This window comes from Lissotriton helveticus, chromosome 7 (assembly GCF_964261635.1).
Source record: "Lissotriton helveticus chromosome 7, aLisHel1.1, whole genome shotgun sequence".
Taxonomy (NCBI): domain Eukaryota; kingdom Metazoa; phylum Chordata; class Amphibia; order Caudata; family Salamandridae; genus Lissotriton; species Lissotriton helveticus.
This window is the reverse complement of record NC_136068.1, coordinates 39,350,822-39,370,479: the sequence shown is the minus strand read 5'-3', so window position 1 is coordinate 39,370,479 and position 19,658 is coordinate 39,350,822.

Below are 19,658 nucleotides of genomic sequence, written 5' to 3'. Positions count from 1 at the left end.
CCTTTCTGCCCCTATATGGGCGAATGTAACACCTATAGCATTGCGAATCCCAATGCCCTACCACCTAATGTGATATGGTGGGGGGGCTGCAGCCCTAGTATTCTGCTTCATTTCATGTCCCTATTGCCTGCAAACCCCTCACTCTCTGACAAAGATATTTAGATGCTGTGTCGCCATGCTGTTGTCCCCACCCTAGGGTACGTTGCCCAGTTACAAACTTCTGCTAACGTATACCATAATACAGACAAGTGGAGGAAAAAACTATTGGGATGGTGGGAGCAGGAGAACAATATGTAGATTGGGACGGGTATGCTCAGACGTGAGTCCCGTGCTCTTCAGGCCACTGGAGTCAAGCTATCCTGGCTGATGACGGCTGATAGCCAGAAACCGGTCCTGGGATGCTTGTTTCCGGTCCAGGGAAGGCATGGCTTGGCAGTTCGAGCTGGACTGTTCCGTGAGGTGCAGGGTCAAGACTGATTTGCATGTGGTCATGTCTGAACTGGGGTGGCTTGGTGAACAAAATAACGATGGATTAAACCCAGATCTGTGACTGGGGGTGAATGTTCTGCCATTGTGCAACATTCCGTCCATCAATTGTTGTTTTTGCAACAATTGATGGACAATTGATATGTAGATACCTGCCCTATTTTGACTAATGCGAACGCTGAATGTTTTCTAATAAGTTGTAGCCTTTGTGCTCTAACCCACCGTTTCCCTACTTTGGAACCACAGCACACTTGTTAGATGACAAACTTACGCAGCGTGCCGAGCTGCGATGGCGATAAGGCAGGCGAAATTTAGCTTCACTGAAGCATCCTGTAACAGGCACTCGTTTACGGAAAGCACGTTTTCTGTTGAAATGCACAATACATTTGCAGACAGTTTTAATGATAAAACTATGGCGAACGAAGTATTAAGTGTCAAATTCGATTTCAGTGAACGCTTGTCTAGTGTGCGTCTGCCAGTAAGTACCTTAATTTGTTTTGGCTGTGTTAAAATTGTTGCTTCCGACACCCTTCAGGATTACAGGAATGTGCTTAATCTTTTGCTTTGTTCTCTACTGTGTTCAGTCCATTCACAGATATTTCTTTACATTTTCCGCTTCTGATTGTAAATAGGAATGGGATTGCTAGCACCGATCCCAGACAAGTGATAGAAAATGTCATTTTCTGCTACGGGACATGGCCTCGTATTCGCCCTCTGTGGTGTGATCTGGGCTGCTATGACTAAGCATCAATTGAGGCCTCAGCAAATCACACGTGGATGTATGACGGTACAACACGTGGTATTACCACGCGTACCGTTACAACGCAGGTTTTTCAACGCAAGTCGTTACAACGACTTGCGTTGGGGGGCCCTGGATAGTGAATAGTTTAATTTACTATTCCAACTCCAGTCCCGGTGGATAGTAGGGAAGGTGTTGGATAGTAAATTAAACTCTTCCCTATCCTAGAGCGCCCTCCAGCGAAAGTCGTTGTAACGGCTTTCGTTCTACAACCTGCATTGTAATGGTACCGCGTTGTTAGGGTTTCGTTGAAAAGGATGTTCCCCATCATGCGTACCTGTTCATCTTGTGATACACCTCCGCTAACTGTGATAACTAATATGCTCCCTGTCGACGGTACCTTGTAGTAAATCAATGATGACAACAGCAGGGCCTTTACTGGGCTGTAACCAAGGTTGCCTAATCCAGCGATTGGACCTGGCTCAATTGGTTTCTCCCTAGAATTCATTGCCCTCCACCAGAATCAAAGAGCTGGCTTATTTGTTGCCATTGCCCGTGCTATGCCCTTTGTAATCACCCTCTTTCCTCCTTGTACAAGTGGTCATTTGGCTAAAAGCCTAGGGACCTGGAAATGCTCTTTTACTGTCATATCCTCTGAACTATCAGCAAGCACCACTCACTGTTGCGGATGCTATGGTAAGTGAGCAACCTGTGGGTCACATCTCACCACCCGCTATTCATCCCACATAGATGCTCCTGTTAGTAGAAAGAGTGAAAATGTCTTGCTAGAGTGGACACAACAGACTATTCTACGTTGGTGACCGTCCTCACCAAGCTACGTGTCTGCCCAGCTTCTGGTGCTTGGAAAATGTGGCCGAGCAATGTATGTATGTCTGTTTAATTGCCATATGCCCCTTAGTTCCTTAAAGGAATTTCCACATGCAGGTGAATACTGTGCTGTTCAGCTGACAATCTTCAAAGGCAGTTTAACTGTAAACAATATGAGTGGTGTGGGGAGATTGGGCCCGATTCACAGAACTAACTTAAGACAAAATCCTAAACTGACTACTTTTGGTATTCACAGAATGGATTTACGACTACTAACTTTACGCCCGCACTCGGCCGGAATTTTCGTCCTGGAGGCGGAGCTTCCGTCCCGGAGGCGGAGCTACTGGCCCGGAGGTGGAGATTTCCGCCATGGCTAAATCCCCACCTCCGAGCCAGAAGCTCCGCCTCTGGGCCGGAATTTCCGGCCCGAGTGCGGACGTAAAGTTAGTAGTCGTAAATCCATTCTGTGAATACCAAAAGTAGTAAGTGCATTCTGTGAATACCAAAAGTAGTAAGTTTAGGATTTTGTCTTGTTAATTCTGTCAATCGGGCCCATTATGTCGGCATGTCAGAGTTGCCGTTTCATGTTTTGGCGCAGCCCACACTTATGTGGATCCTACCGGAACCCTTCAGCCCCCCTGTGCGTGACCTAGTTACTTTTTCCAGCTCACATGCACTTGCACGTGACTCGAGACAAAGTAGCAACAACTGGGTGTGTTGCCACTTCGTGAAGGTTTCAAGCAGTTGCATCCGCCTCTAGAGGGTGCCTCGCAGCGGTTGGAAAGCCTGGAGCCTTATTATAGCCTTCCTGCAGCTACTTCCTGTTAGAGATGGGACATCATGTGGAATGTGAAACCATAATCCTGGGGTTAATCATGGCTTCCCTGCTTGACCAAATTGTGTGCTCCTAGGCATTTTGTCTGAATTTTTTACTTGTACCTTCATTTGACATAAGGGCACCTTGACATACATTTGGTCAAGATACCACTGTATAAAACTTCTCTTGGGTTTGAATTATTAAACTAAAATTGGTTCATCTATCATAACAATCCAGAGGGCTCCTGCTTGATGCCCTCTGAGAGAGGCAGGTAATGCTCTCACCAGGAAGTACTTCTGTAAGTGTGGTAGGGGAGGGTGTGCCTGCCGCTGATGCTGTTAAAACGCCAGTTTTCAATTACAACAAGGGTGTTTTACCTAGTGCCTCAGACCGTTCTTAGTCATCTCAGCGCTGAGATTGGCAGGTGGAACTATCTGTATGCGTCGCTGTCATTAACCGGAACAAGGAAGGTGGCCAATCAGAGGAGCTAGTGTCAAGCCTACAAGTATTGAGGATGGCTGACCTAATCCTAATGTGTATTTACACACACTCAATGGTACTCATTTTATCGAACCCGGAAGGTTGAAAGGCTGAGTAGACCCACCATTATGTGAAGCGGCTGCGCAAAATACCCCTCCTGATCTCTCTGTTTTAGGCCAATATTGAAGTATGAACTTATGAGGCATTTTCCGAAAGAGACCTCCGGATTTAAACCAGAAAGCCATATAGTGCCTTTTTTGGGAACCTAGAAAGAGCAGCAACTCTGGGACCTTTGTGCTCTCTACTATGCCTCTAGGGAGTGTTGCGATGTGAGTTTGTTGACCCATATGACAAAATAACAATATGAATTTTCAATATATAGTCATGAAAATGGGGTACATTTAGTACCAGTGCTAGGGGCGGACCGGTGGGTGCTGTGGACCTACTGACAATTAATCTACCCACGCTCCATCCCGGTTTCCTAAGCACCAGTTTCACACACCTCGTAATACCCCCTTGGATTTAACAGAATTGACACACAAAGTGATGGGTTCAGCAACACTTTTACTATCAACTCCCCAGTGCTTTTGCCTGCAGACGAAAATTAGTTATTAACTTCGGCGCATTTTAATATCACTCAACAATGATGTTACTTGGAATTAAACTAAGGGTCTGAAACCCGTCCTTACACATATCCTGATCACAAATCATAACCCCAACTGTGAGAAGATTCACCCCTGGTCGCTGGGCCCTCCTCCTGACCACAGCAGGTTAATATTTATCTCCATCTGAGCAGTGACAGCATTCCTTCCATACAGTAAATGAAGACAAAGGGGCATATTACCGAGGAGTGCGTTGGAAAAACGCACAACGCACATTCCCGTATCGCCAGATTTCATCGCCTTTTTAGCGCGCAATGTTCAATGCGCATCAGGCAGGCGAATAGAAATCCGGCGATAGTCGGCGATATGGCACATTAACGCATGAAAACAAACGTTGTTTTTGCGCGCTAATGTGGGCCTTGATAATATGGGGGGTGGATTCAGCTTTATGATCCACACCCCTATGTTATCAATGCCTAACACCTGGTCAGAGCAGGCGTTGGGAGACCTGCAATAAATGAGTTTATCGCAGGTCTTTTCCTCCCATCGCCTTCCTAGGTAATAGGGTTGGACATCGGAACGCCAATTTGCATATCATTAGCGATGTTTATCGCCGACATGCAAAGTGGGCTTGGGGCAGGCTTTAAGATGCCCTTGTTAATAGGGCTCTAGCAGTATCGCCGCTTTCTCGGCACAATTCGCTGAAAAAGTGGCGATACTTGCCCTTGGTAATATGCCCCAAGGTGTGGGTCATGGCCTGCGAGCTGGCAGCAACCTACACCCTGCTGCGACTGCTGAGAACAAAGAACTAAAGAAAGGTGACAGCAGTTCACGATTTGCATTTTTTATTCAATACATATTGGGGATGGGGAGCACCGGGAAACCCACGGCCGCCTCTCCTACACAAGGACCTCAACCCGCCCCAAAGGGCCCAGATTCACGACCTGAATGACCGACTCTCACGGGTCACACCTGCGAGCGCATCATGCCCGAAACACCAGAGGGAGCCCGTGCACCCGACGGGGCAGCGAGCCACCCACTCCCGGCTCAATTGTTCCCCCGGAATGCACCACTCCTCGCACCGCCAGAGCGGGGGTCGAGCAACTGGCCCGAAGATGAGGGACAGCGGCCAGTGGCAACAAAAGGCCCCAAAGGCCCTCTCTGCCACACAACTCACCGCGACACGACAAACACCACTCGGTCCAGCGTCTGTTTTAGCTGCAGCTAAAGTCTGTTCCTGCTGTCCCTACAGTGTCTGTTTCAGCAGCAGCTAAAGTCTGTTCCTGCTGTCCCTACAGTGTCTGTTTCAGCAGCAGCTCAAGTCTGTTCCTGCTGTCCCTACAGCGTCTGTTTCAGCTGCAGCTACAGTCTGTTCCTGCTGTCCTTACAGCATCTGTTCCAACTGTAGCTCAAGTCTGTTCCTGCTGTCCTTACAGTGTCTGTTTCAGCAGCAGCTCAGTTGAAACAGACGCTGTAAGGACAGCAGGAACAGACTTGAGCTGCAGTTGAAACAGACGCTGTAAGGACAGCAGGAACAGATTGAGCTGCTGCTGAAACACACACTGTAGGGACAGCAGGAACAGACTTGAGCTGCAGCTGAAACAGACGCTGTAAGGACAGCAGGAACAGACTTGAGCTGCAGTTGAAACCAACGCTGTAAGGACAGCAGGAACAGACCTGAGCTGCTGCTGAAACCGACGCTGTAAGGACAGCAGGAACAAACTTGAGCTACAGTTGAAACAGACGCTGTAAGGACAGCAGGAACAGACTTGAGCTGCAGTTGAAACAGACGCTGTAAGGACAGCAGGAACAGACTTGAGCTGCAGTTGAAACAGACGCTGTAAGGACAGCAGGAACAGACTTGAGCTGCAGTTGAAACAGGCGCTGTAAGGACAGCAGGAACAGACCTGAGCTGCTGCTGAAACAGACACTGTAAGGACAGCAGGAACAGACTTGAGGTGCAGTTGAAACAGACACTGTAAGGACAGCAGGAACAGACTTGAGCTGCAGTTGAAACAGACGCTGTAAGGACAGCAGGAACAGACTTGAGCTGCAGTTGAAACAGACGCTGTAAGGACAACAGGAACAGACTTGAGCTGTAGCTGAAACAGACGCTGTAAGGACAGCAGGAACAGACTTGAGCTGCAGTTGAAACAGACGCTGTAAAGACAGCAGGAACAGACTTGAGCTGCAGTTGAAACAGATGATGTAAGGACAGCAGGAACAGGCTTGAGCTGCAGTTGAAACAGACGCTGTAAGGACAGCAGGAACAGACTTGAGCTGCAGTTGAAACAGACGCTGTAAGGACAACAGGAACAGACTTGAGCTGTAGCTGAAACACACACTGTAGGGACAGCAGGAACAGACTTGAGCTGCTACTGAAACAGACACTGTAAGGACAGCAGGAACAGACTTGAGCTACAGTTGGAACAGACGCTGTAAGGACAGCAGGAACAGACTTGAGCTGCAGTTGAAACAGGCGCTGTAAGGACAGCAGGAACAGACCTGAGCTGCTGCTGAAACAGACACTGTAAGGACAGCAGGAACAGACTTGAGGTGCAGTTGAAACAGACACTGTAAGGACAGCAGGAACAGACTTGAGCTGCAGTTGAAACAGACGCTGTAAGGACAGCAGGAACAGACTTGAGCTGCAGTTGAAACAGACGCTGTAAGGACAACAGGAACAGACTTGAGCTGTAGCTGAAACAGACGCTGTAAGGACAGCAGGAACAGACTTGAGCTGCAGTTGAAACAGACGCTGTAAAGACAGCAGGAACAGACTTGAGCTGCAGTTGAAACAGATGATGTAAGGACAGCAGGAACAGGCTTGAGCTGCAGTTGAAACAGACGCTGTAAGGACAGCAGGAACAGACTTGAGCTGCAGTTGAAACAGACGCTGTAAGGACAACAGGAACAGACTTGAGCTGTAGCTGAAACACACACTGTAGGGACAGCAGGAACAGACTTGAGCTGCTACTGAAACAGACACTGTAAGGACAGCAGGAACAGACTTGAGCTACAGTTGGAACAGACGCTGTAAGGACAGCAGGAACAGACTTGAGCTGCAGCTGAAACAGATGCTGTAGGGACAGCAGGAACAGACTTGAGCTGCTGCTGAAACAGACACTGTAGGGACAGCAGGAACAGACTTTAGCTGCAGTTGAAACAGACGCTGTAAGGACAGCAGGAACAGATGAGTTGCAGCTGAAACAGACGCTGTAAGGACAGCAGGAACAGACTTGAGCTGCAGTTGAAACAGACGCTGTAAGGACAGCAGGAACAGACTTGAGCTGCAGCTGAAATGGACGCTGTAAGGACAGCAGGAACAGACTTGAGCTGCTGCTGAAACAGACACTGTAGGGACAGCAGGAACAGACTTGAGCTGCTGCTGAAACAGACACTGTAGGGACAGCAGGAACAGACTTTAGCTGCAGTTGAAACAGACGCTGTAGGGACAGCAGGAACAGATGAGTTGCAGCTGAAACAGACGCTGTAAGGACAGCAGGAACAGACTTGAGCTGCAGTTGAAACAGACGCTGTAAGGACAGCAGGAACAGACTTGAGCTGCAGCTGAAATGGACGCTGTAAGGACAGCAGGAACAGACGTGAGCTGCAGTTGAAACAGACGCTGTAAGGACAGCAGGAACAGACTTGAGCTGCAGTTGAAACAGACGCTGTAAGGACAGCTGGAACAGACTTGAGCTGCAGTTGAAACAGACGATGTAAGGACAGCAGGAACAGACTTGAGCTGCAGTTGAAACAGATGCTGTAAGGACAGCAGGAACAGCCTTGAGCTGCAGTTGAAACAGACACTGTAAGTACAGCAGGAACAGACTTGAGCTGCAGTTGAAACAGACGCTGTAAAGACAGCAGGAACAGACTTGAGCTGTAGTTGAAACAGACGCTGTAAGGACAGCATGAACAGACTTGATCTGCAGTTGAAACAGACGCTGTAAGGACAGCAGGAACAGACTTGAGCTGCAATTGAAACAGACGCTGTAAGGACAGCAGGAACAGATTGAGCTGCTGCTGAAACACACACTGTAGGGACAGCAGGAACAGACTTGAGCTGCAGCTGAAACAGACGCTGTAAGGACAGCAGGAACAGACTTGAGCTGCAGTTGAAACCAACGCTGTAAGGACAGCAGGAACAGATCTGAGCTGCTGCTGAAACCGACGCTGTAAGGACAGCAAGAACAAACTTGAGCTACAGTTGAAACAGACGCTGTAAGGACAGCAGGAACAGACTTGAGCTGCAGTTGAAACAGACGCTGTAAGGACAGCAGGAACAGACTTGAGCTGCAGTTGAAACAGACGCTGTAAGGACAACAGGAACAGACTTGAGCTGTAGCTGAAACAGACGCTGTAAGGACAGCAGGAACAGGCTTGAGCTGCAGTTGAAACAGACGCTGTAAGGACAGCAGGAACAGACTTGAGCTGCAGTTGAAACAGATGATGTAAGGACAGCAGGAACAGGCTTGAGCTGCAGTTGAAACAGACGCTGTAAGGACAGCAGGAACAGACTTGAGCTGCTGCTGAAACAGACACTGTAAGGACAGCAGGAACAGACTTGAGCTACAGTCGGAACAGACGCTGTAAGGACAGCAGGAACAGACTTGAGCTGCAGCTGAAACAGACGCTTTAGGGACAGCAGGAACAGACTTGAGCTGCTGCTGAAACAGACACTGTAGGGACAGCAGGAACAGACTTGAGCTGCTGCTGAAACAGACACTGTAGGGACAGCAGGAACAGACTTTAGCTGCAGCTAAAACAGACGCTGTAGGGACAGCAGGAACAGATGAGTTGCAGCTGAAACAGACGCTGTAAGGACAGCAGGAACAGACTTGAGCTGCAGTTGAAACAGACGCTGTAAGGACAGCAGGAACAGACTTGAGCTGCAGTTGAAACAGACGCTGTAAGGACAGCAGGAACAGACTTGAGCTGCAGCTGAAATGGACGCTGTAAGGACAGCAGGAAAAGACTTGAGCTGCAGTTGAAACAGACACTGTAAGGACAGCAGGAACAGACTTGAGCTGCAGTTGAAACAGACGCTGTAAGGACAGCAGGAACAGACTTGAGCTGCAGTTGAAACAGACGATGTAAGGACAGCAGGAACAGACTTGAGCTGCAGTTGAAACAGACGCTCTAAGGACAGCAGGAACGGACTTGAGCTGCAGTTGAAACAGACGCTGTAGGGACAGCAGGAGCAGACTTGAGCTGCAGTTGAAACAGACGCTGTAAGGACAGCAGGAACAGACCTGAGCTGCAGCTGAAACAGACGCCGTAAGGACAGCAGGAACAGACTTGAGCTGCAGTTGAAACAGACGCTGTAGGGACAGCATGAGCAGACTTGAGCTGCAGTTGAAACAGACTCTGTAAGGACAGCAGGAACAGACTTGAGCTGCAGTTGAAACAGACGCTGTAAGGACAGCAGGAACAGACTTGAGCTGCAGTTGAAACAGACGCTGTAGGGACAGCAGGAACAGACTTGAGCTGCTGCTGAAACAAACGCTGTAAGGACAGCAGTAACAGACTTGAGCTACAGTTGAAACCTTGTTTGCAGGAACTGGCACTACTGTTTGGAGGGCGAACGATGGCAGAGGTCACTGGTGGGGCTGAGGTGTACCAGTTGGTTGAATATATGCAGCTGTAGATTGATGAGTTGTTTCAATTTAATAGTAGGTTCTCAGATACTCCAGACTTGAATAAGGGGGCTTGACAGGAAACTCACGCAGGTTCTTAGGATACCTTGTCACCATAAAATTGTAGTAATTCACTCCAAGCAGGTTGTAGTATTTCAGGAGTATTTATTGAAGTAGTTACATGTCCAGTTGTTCAATCCAGGACTAGCCCCACCAGGAGCAGCCAGCAGGCTGCTCAGCCCTTCTCCAACTGTGGTCGCTGACCCCCAACATTCCATATTACATCATTCTAGGAGGAACTCACTGGCAGAGCATGAACACATAGAAACCAGGACATAACACGATCCTTGCCTGCTCGCCTTCGCATCACGTCCACAGTATGCCACAGAAAGAACAGGTGAGCTCCGGGTGTTGCTCGGTAGGGTGGAAAGTAACCTGAGGCATTCCCAAGGCTCGTCTATAGGGAAAGGCCCAGCGTGGCGGGCCACAATAGAATTTATACCCGGGATGGGGGCGGGGCTAAAGTGTAGCCAACTTGTACAGCAGAGGATGCACATGTGATTTTCAAATGAGATGATGAGGTTAGCAGAGTTTTGTCACTCTGCACTACCATATATGACAAACTCTGACTCCGCCACGTAGCAGAGTTGTATACCACCACCACCCCAAGTTCTGGGCTGGCCGAGGTCTATTGCGCAGTAGGCCACAATGCTGGCTTCTCGCTGATGCCAAGGAAACCAGGCACCAGTGGAGGTCAGCCACTTCTGGTCCCACCAGGTCACGTGACTCATATCGCCTCCGGTGTAGGACTCTGGAAGGATCAGGAGCTGCTGCTGGAGTGGAGCAGAGTGGCAAGAAGAAAATGTGCGTGCTGCCGGTGGGCAGACACGTGATCGAGCCTCCTCCTGCAGCTACCACTGTCGGAGCCTGACTCAAGGCACTCTCTCGCATGGTCAATGCCGACGGACAGAAAAGATAAGGAGGGAGGACCCCAAGCCTATGTCTGCCTCCTCTGAGTCCCCAAACTGCACCAGAGTCCTAACGGATGCGAATGGGCTAGCGTCCTCCCCTCAGCAGTGCCTGCATCCCTGGGGCAGAACATACAGAAGTGGCCCAAATTAGTGGTACAATGCTACCTTTAGAGATCCCAGTGGCTCTGGATTAGCAATTTCTTTTCTCTATCCTCAACATTGTTATCCTCAGTCCTCACCTCAGTGCATGCTGTAGGAAGAGTCAGTGAACTCTGCCTGCTAGCGGAACTCCCTGTAACGCTGCTGAGTGTTTTTTCCACTTTGCGGAGTTCTGCATAGTGCGGCTACGCGGACTCCGCCCGGGCTTAGTGTAGGGCCCTGAGGAGTAGTTGAAGGTAGAGGGAGAGCAGGAGGGGAGAGGTAGGGGGATGAAGACAAAGGGAGGAGAAAAAGGGAACAGGGGCCCCACATGAGCTCTCTGCCAAAGGGCAGAAGAGAGAAGGGATGAGCAACAAGCCTTTCGGGCATGGGGTAAAGCCTGCTAATAAGCTGGGGGACATGGAATGGAAGTGCAGTGGGAGGGTGTGGTAAATAAATAAATAATACCTCTATTTTTGAATGGATAAATGAATAACAGATAGCTCAATAAATAAGAGTCAAGATTCGAGGTAGTAGGAGTTTTGCAGGTTTAATACAGCATAAGGACAGGAACAGGACAACCTGCACAGGAATAGGATGGCAGCGCTGCCGGGGGCAGGATCGGAATCGGCGTAACATTTAATAACAATACACGAATATATATACTAAAACAGTTGCATTACAATACATACGATAGGCGGAGCAGTGGGTGTAGTCAATAGCAGTCGCGAAAGATAAGGGTGAAAAATGGGTGTAACAGGGGCGTATACATAGACATGTGATGCAAACGTAACAGAATATGTCATGAATGGGGCGGAAACATGGAGGGGGCTACCTAAGGAGCCGGGACCTCTGACCTAATGGTGCGCGCAAACTGGCAATGACGTGTTACTAGGAGAAGCTGGGGGCTTCGAACTCTGTGCTAGGAGCAGAGACTGAAGTCTGGAGAGTCAGAGCGACATGTACCTAAGCACTATCTAGTATCTGATGTTTAGAGAACATGTTGATAGAATCCAAAAGTTATCGGGGTAAAGGCTAACAGACTCTAAGAATGGTGCATGCATTATTCTACATGTAGTGCGTGATGAAGAATATTAAATGACCATTAAATGCAGTATTTCTCTAACGTGGAGACGTGAAGGCTAGACAATGACGGAAACTGTTGATGCGATTCAGTAGCTTAGGAATGCAGAGAAGGAGGGCTGGACTGATAGCTAGAATCATAACATACTCTTGGCAGACTCAGAGGCAGAGCCAGGCTGAACCGGGCACTGTGAGGCAGGAAGTAAGTGAAGGGTCGAGGAACACAGGTGGGGGCTGTATCGCTCCTCAGCGAGGCTTAGAAGACAGGAGCTGGATCTGGTGTCCGGGCCCTTTTGAGGCCTAGAAACGGGGACTTTAAAATGAAATAACGTGCACACTGAGAAACGTGGCAACGTAGCTTTACATAGGCCTGATATTCGTAGTATTCACGAGAACTGGGAACTGACATACTAGAGGTGGACACAACTGTAATTGCGTCATTAATCGAACATGGGGAATACATATGCATATTAATCATGCACAGATAACATATGATGGATGACTCGTAGGGACACAGAACATGGCAAAATTTACTTTTCCACATTCCCTCCTTGTCACTACGTTTCCATCTGGAAACATCAATATTCATGATACCATCTATCATTTCATACAGTATCATTTGCTCGTCTCGAATTTTCTTGGAACGGGATTTAGAACGGGGCTTGGGACTAGGAATACAAGAGGTAGCACAAATGCCGCAAATCGCAGGGCCACATTGTATACAGAGGCAGCAGCTGAATATGATCGCTACTGCAATACCTAGAAAGGACAAGACTTTCCATCCCCAAGCGGAAATTATATTCCAGAACCAACCGGACCATGTCCAGGTGCCTGGATCTTGGTGTAACAGATGGGCAATTTTATGGAGTCTGGTTATAGCTGAATAAACAGACGGTGCGTTATTTGGAATGAAAATGCAGCAACTAGATCCGATGACTCTACAGGCCCCGCCCCTATCGGCCAATATGACGTCAAGGACGAGACGATTCTGTAAAACAACAAATCTCATAGCAGATTGCTCTTCGGTTAAGTTACCTAGAGCAGAGGCAGTCTCATTGACTACTACTTCAAGGGTTCTGGTTAATCTACGAATTAGCTTACTATTCTGGATAGGTCCTATAAAGAAGAAGAAACCTCTATTGAAATCTGTATACTGTTCGAGAGCAGTTTCAGTATAATCGACAATGGGGGACTCCCTTCTATGTCTAATGTGTACTAGATGTGTGTTTCTATGATAATCAGATGGGGCTAGGAAAACAGGTGGCAGTAGGAAGGCAATGTAACAGGTTCCCTCCCAATCGAGGGGCAGACGAACATATGCGGTCTGACCACAAATAAAATAAGAATGACGTGAAGCTTTGAAAATAGATTTCCCACTGTCACTATATTTGACAATAGTAGTACAATCGCTATGTCCTACATGTACGGAACCATTATTTCTAACACATAATTCGCCTTTGACTGGTAGTACTGAAATAGCAGGTAAATCTGGAGTGGAATCAGACTGAACATTCAGGACCATGAAATTCGAAGAATAATTACCTAAATTGTAAACTTCGTTTTCTAGATCTAACCCTGTTCTGTGGGGAAGACCTTGCTTGTCTGGAAAACATGTACTGTTAAGAAAAGACATATCTGTTAAAGATGACGTTAACGTGGACCATGCTCCACACGAACCATTATGTGAAAATGGATAAGGAAAGAGTGGCAGAACTCCCTTCGGTGTCTGGAAAGGGGGGAGTCGACCACACACCCAACAATTTGTGGCATTGCTGGTCTGGTGTGAATAATGTAACATGCGGATAAAGGAATTGTTACGCATAGCGAGGCGGTAAGAGAGTTCATGAGGAGGCAGATCACTAAACGTGTGCTCTACTGTAACATTAGAAGACTTATTTACATGAGGAACTGGAAAATACAGATAAAACGCATAACTGGTGCAGGAAATCATAATACTGAGAAATAATATGAAACATAGAAAAACGATACATCGGATTGAGTTTTGACTAACTCTCTCACTATGGGGGTTTATTTTATACATGTCAGAAACCGGTCTAACCGTTTCACCTAGGGGAGGACTTAGACAATCAAACTGGCTGACTTATTTTACTAGACCTTAACTTGAGTTTATACTCCTGTTGCGGAGTTTTCTCTAACAGGGAGGGTGCAGTATCATTGTCTTTTGCGGGACAGTCCTTAAGAATAGTACTTTGGCAGTCCTTTAAATCCGGGGGAAATGTTCTTTGAAACTGGCTTCAATCCATAAAAATTTTTAATATGCGAAAGATGCACCCAGCCTTTGCGTCCCTCCAACTTCACGGCTGTACGGGTGGCCAGGAGGACCTGTCGGGGCTCCTTCCAGCGAGGCTCCAGCGGACTTGAGCGATCGAAATTTCGCACTAGGACCATGGATCCGGGAACGATTTCATGCGGTGCCACCTCGGTATTGTCTGGAAATGCGGCGGCAACCTGTGAACGACAAGAGTTGAGGGCAGACATCAAGGAAGCTAGGTAATCTGTCAGCATATTACTTGAAACATCGGTAATACTTCGGGGTCTAGGTGTACCCCACATGTTAGGGGGGCGGCCGAAAACGACCTCATACGGGGACAGACCTGATCTGGAATGTGCAACCATGCGCATATAAAACAAAGCGACTGGCAGAGCTACTAGCCAGTCCACACCTTTCTCTTGACAAACCTTTGCAATTCGGATTTTCAGGGTCTGATTATGTCTCTCTACGAGACCAGCTGCTTCAGGATGGCGTACACAATGGAACTTCCACTGGTACCCTAACAAAAGGGACACGTGTTTCATGAGTTCAGATGAGAATGGCTGGCCGTTGTCAGAATATACGACCCTAGGGAGTCCGTAACGGGGGAAGAACTCACGAACCAACTGCTTGGCAGTGGTCGTGGCTGTGTAATCTGGGACTGGATATGCCTCCGTCCACCTAGACAAAGCGCATACAACTACAAGGACATACTTGAAACCTCGACATCGCTCCATCTGAATGTAATCCATCTGGAGGACTTCAAAAGGGTGGTCAGGGGGTTGGAATCCACCTTGTTCCACCGGGACACTTTTACCTGGATTAAACTGACAACATATCATACAGGTACGGACTTTCTGCTTGGCTGCAGCCCGTAAATGCTTGTTGAACCAAATGTTCTGGATACTATCTAACATAGCTTTTTCTCCTAAATGTGCTGGACTATGTGCGGTATTAATAATGACTTGAACCATGGAGTCGGGGAGAAACCAAGTGGCTTTACCCTTTGTTACCCATCCCTGATCTGTCTGGACCCCTCCTTGTTCGGACCATTTCTTGATTTCATCGGGAGTAGCATGTAACTGGATATCTATGACATCTTGAGTAGGGTCTTTAACTGTCATACATGTAGTCGGATCTGGAGTGTGTGTCTGTGTCGGATTAACTGTAGTGTCTGGGGTCTGTGCTGTAAGCTTGGCTGTGCGATCTGCTAGATCATTACCTTGAGAAATAGTGTCAGTAACTTTCGTATGTGCTTTGCACTTCATGATAGCAATGGATGTCGGTAAATGTATGGCATCTAACAGAGCCTGAATAAGGAGACCATGCTGAATCTTGGTTCCATGAGAAGTCATGAAACCTCTCTCCTGCCAGAGCACTCCGAAGTCGTGTACAACTCCAAATGCGTAACGTGAATCGGTGTAAACATTAACTTTCAGGTTCTTGGCGTGTATGCAGGCTTGAGTCAGAGCAACTAGCTCTGCTGCTTGAGCAGACAGGGTGTCAATACGGTGTGTTTCAATAACTTCAGTGTCGGTAGTCACTGCATACGCGGCTACTAGTTCTCCTGTACTTGTTCTCATACATGAACCATCCACATAAAGTGTCAGGTCGGGGTCTGGTAATGGAATATCTGTCAGATCTTGTCTTGGCTTGGTCATAATGTTAACTACTTCCACACAGTCGTGTGTGGCAGAATTCGAAGTAACTGATGGTAACAATGTAGCAGGATTTAAAACGTTGCAGCGTCCGATTTCTATGTGTGGCTGGAACAGTGTCAGTTCATAACCTGTCAATCGTGCAATAGTCAAGTGCTGAGTTTGTGTTCGGTTTAAAAGAACTTCCACGGAGTGTGGAACTTGTACTGTCAAGGAGTGTCCTAATACTATGGAATCACTTTGTCTGATAGCAAGTGCTGTGGCTGCAACTGACTTAAGGCACGCAGGCAGAGCCTGGGCTACAGGATCTAATGTGCTCGAAAAATAAGCACAGGGCTTGTATTGTCCTGCTTGATCTTGTGTGAGAACAGATAATGCTGTACCTTCGCGTTCTGTGACGAAAAGTGTAAAAGACTTACTGTAGTTCGGTGTTGCTAGAACTGGAGCTTGACATAGGGCTTTCTTTAACTCATTGAAACTAAGTGTATGTTCAGATGTCCAAGGGAGGACAGTCGATACGGCTGCCTCCTGTGTCGTTAACTGTATCAGTGGCTTGGCCAGAAATGCATACTGAGGAATCCATTGTCTGCAATAAGAAGTAAGGCCGATAAAAGCACGTACCTCCTTCTGGGTCCTTGGCTGAGGAAGACTCGCTATTAACTGGATACGGTCTGGTGTCAACTGCCTACCCCTCTTGGACAGTAAGTGTCCTAAGTAGACCACTTGCTGGACACAGAATTGAAGCTTAGAAGGGGACACCTTGTGTCCCATCTCGGCTAGGAAATACAAGACTGTAAGTGATGCTCGCTCGCAAGCACATTCAGAACGGGCTGTGATCAGGAGATCATCGACATACTGGAGCAGGGCAGTGTCAGTTGGCATGTGAATGTTGTCTAGTTGTCTCTTGAGTGCTTGACTGTAAATACTAGGACTTTCTGTGAAACCTTGAGGAGCGCGTGTGAACATATAGCTCCTTCCATTTAAACGAAATCCGAAAAGAAAATGGCTGTCTGGATGAATGGGGACACTGAAAAACGCGTTCTTGAGGTCTATGACAGTAAAAAATGAGGCTTCGGAATCAATGGCTGTCAACAGGGAAGAGATATCTGGGACAACTGGATACTGGGGAATAATACATTTATTAAGCTCTCGGAGATCAATCACTAATCGATATACTGGAGGTGCATTTGGATCAGTACGTTTCATGACAGGAATGATCGGAGAATTACATACATTGGAGTCAGTTTCTACAACTACTCCTTGAGCGATGAGCTCGTCAATAATTTTGGATAAGGCTGCTACAGCCTCAGGTGGCAATCTGTACTGCCTGATTCGTGGTAACACTACTCCTGGCTTGAGAGTCACACGATGGGGTGTGATTTGCATAAAGCCAACATCAGTTGGACCTTGCGCCCATAGATGCTGCGGAACATTGGACAATCTCGGATCAAAATCTCGTAATACATAGTGACCCTTGAAGTCACGTAGGAACAATCGTATTCCCTCGGGGGAACAGCATATAACTGCACCTAACTCTTTCAGTGTTTTAATGCCTAATAGATTCTCTGGACATGACTTAGTAAGTAACAGATCAGTAGTGCGGGACAATGGACCTACTTCTAGAGTAACTGGCTTTGAAATTTCATTTACAATAGGTTTTCCTGAAAATCCAAGGGAAACATTTCTAGAGCCTGAGAGCGGAGCCCCTGGAACTTCGGCGTGACTTATAGTGGTCCTACTTGCCCCTGTATCAATCAAAAACTTCCTATCTTTCCCTAATACTTGACTGTGAACATAGGGACCTTCTTGATCTACAGGTATCTCGATGAGAGGCAAGCCTACCTCCCTCTCTAGGCTGTTTCATGAATATGGCTGATACTCTGGATACTCAGACTGTGCATACTGGTACATCTGCTGTGTAACATGCTGTGTTGCAGCGATAGGCTGCGGAGCTGTAACTGTCTGTGGTGCATTCTGTGACTGAGGAGTCTGTGTAACTTGTTCTTGTCTCGGCGGACGTGGTCTTTCTTTAGTCTTACCGGTAGCTATGTTGTGTTTCAGAACTGCACACTCGTTTATAAAATGACCTGGCTGTTTACAATAATTGCAGTTCCCTTTAACGGGAGCTGCAGGATGACTGGCTTGATTCGGACCCCTTTTCTGACTGTCTTGAGGAACAGATTGTGCAACTAGTACTTTCATTTTCGTGTCTTTCATACGTTTTCTCTCATGTTCTTGTTCTTATCTGATTCTATTCTGGTGATATTGGAGCATCTGTAACATCTGGGACGGGGTATTAGCTTGCCAGGTACTTTCGACTTTCAAAACTCGGTTTTTAATTTGTAGACTTGAATTCTCGACTAATTTAGTAACAAAAAGATGAGGGTATGATTCGCTACTTGTCTTGAGGCCACTGTTTATGGTAAAACATTTCTCAAATCTGGAATAATAATCACTAATATCTTCGTCTTGTTTCTGTTTACAGGCTGAGATTGCATCCCAGTCTTCTTTTCTAGTTGTCAATAACCTAGGCAAAACTTGTATTAACAGTTCAGGTAATTCTTTACATTTATCTCCAAGACCGGTACCTGGTACTCGTGCCTTATCTTCAGCTTCTAGAACTGCCCAATCGATCTTTTTCTCTCCCACCTTCCATTCTTTTTCCTTGAGTTTCTCATATACCCCTGCGGGCAACAAGATTTTTAACATTTTAATGATATCTGGATACGTGTATTCTCCCATACGGAGCATGTCTTTTAATTCTCGGTGGAACCCTGCTGGATCTTTATCATGACAGGGAATTAACTTTTTCATCTCTAAGAGTTCCATCTATGTGATCGGGGTGTAAACAAACACTCGTTGCATTTCACCACCGTCTGTCTTAATTGGATGTACTTCTCGTAACGGATTCTGTCTGTCTATGTAAAAGGGTTTACTTTCTGGGGGTGAGGCATGAACAAAATGTGGGTTCAGAAACGTTCTGTATTTGTGGCGCTGTTCTAGAATGACACTAATCAAATCGGTACCTAAACCTTTCCATTTATACTGGAGTAACTCGTTCAGGACATCGTGTGACGGACCTGGATCAGAATGTTGACCCTCATACAATGTAATGAGGTGCTGGATCATATACATACCCGCCAGTCGTTGCTCGGCTGGGGGCATTTTCAGAAACATTTGTGCCACTATTTCGTCTGGAAAAGTGGTAGAATCAGTAATCCATCGGACTGCTGATCGGACTAGTTCTTGTTCATGCATAGTACTTAACTCGCTATAACCGATTCGTGATTTCAGAATGTGATCGGTAGCTTGAAATACTTGTTCCAGAGAACCTTGTTCTGGTGCTGGATGATGAAAAATTGACTTGTGTTCTAGGCGCAAATGGCGATCTGGAAATCTAGATTTTCCTACATACGCTATTCTGGCGGGATTCTCGTCCTCTACCTCTTCAGTATCAGAGTTACTTTCTTTCTCGCTTACTTGTGCTTCTTTACGTTGTTCGTGTACCCTTATTATTTCTTTACGGATTTTCTTGTACATACTCTCTATACTACTGATAGTCTTATGCTTACCCTCGGCTATATTATCACTCCACCTTGTCAGGACTTTCATTTCGGCTCGATCTTTGGTCGGATAATCTTGTTCCCTTATTAGACAATTAATCAGAAACTTTAATATCATGAGCTGGACTTCAACTTTTCTTTGGCACATGACGTCACTAATACTTTCTGGATCATTCCCTGTACGGATGAAACGATATATTCTGTCTAGATCTTCTTTCATATCTGGTAGGGTGACTAGATACTCGGTCACCTTTCTCACGCGTAATGAATATAAAACCATACTATCCTCGCCTGGGACTGGATCATAGCCACATTCGGTAAGGGCTTTTCTTATTTCTGCAACAGACTGATACCTGGGCGTACGCTGTGACGCTTGTGC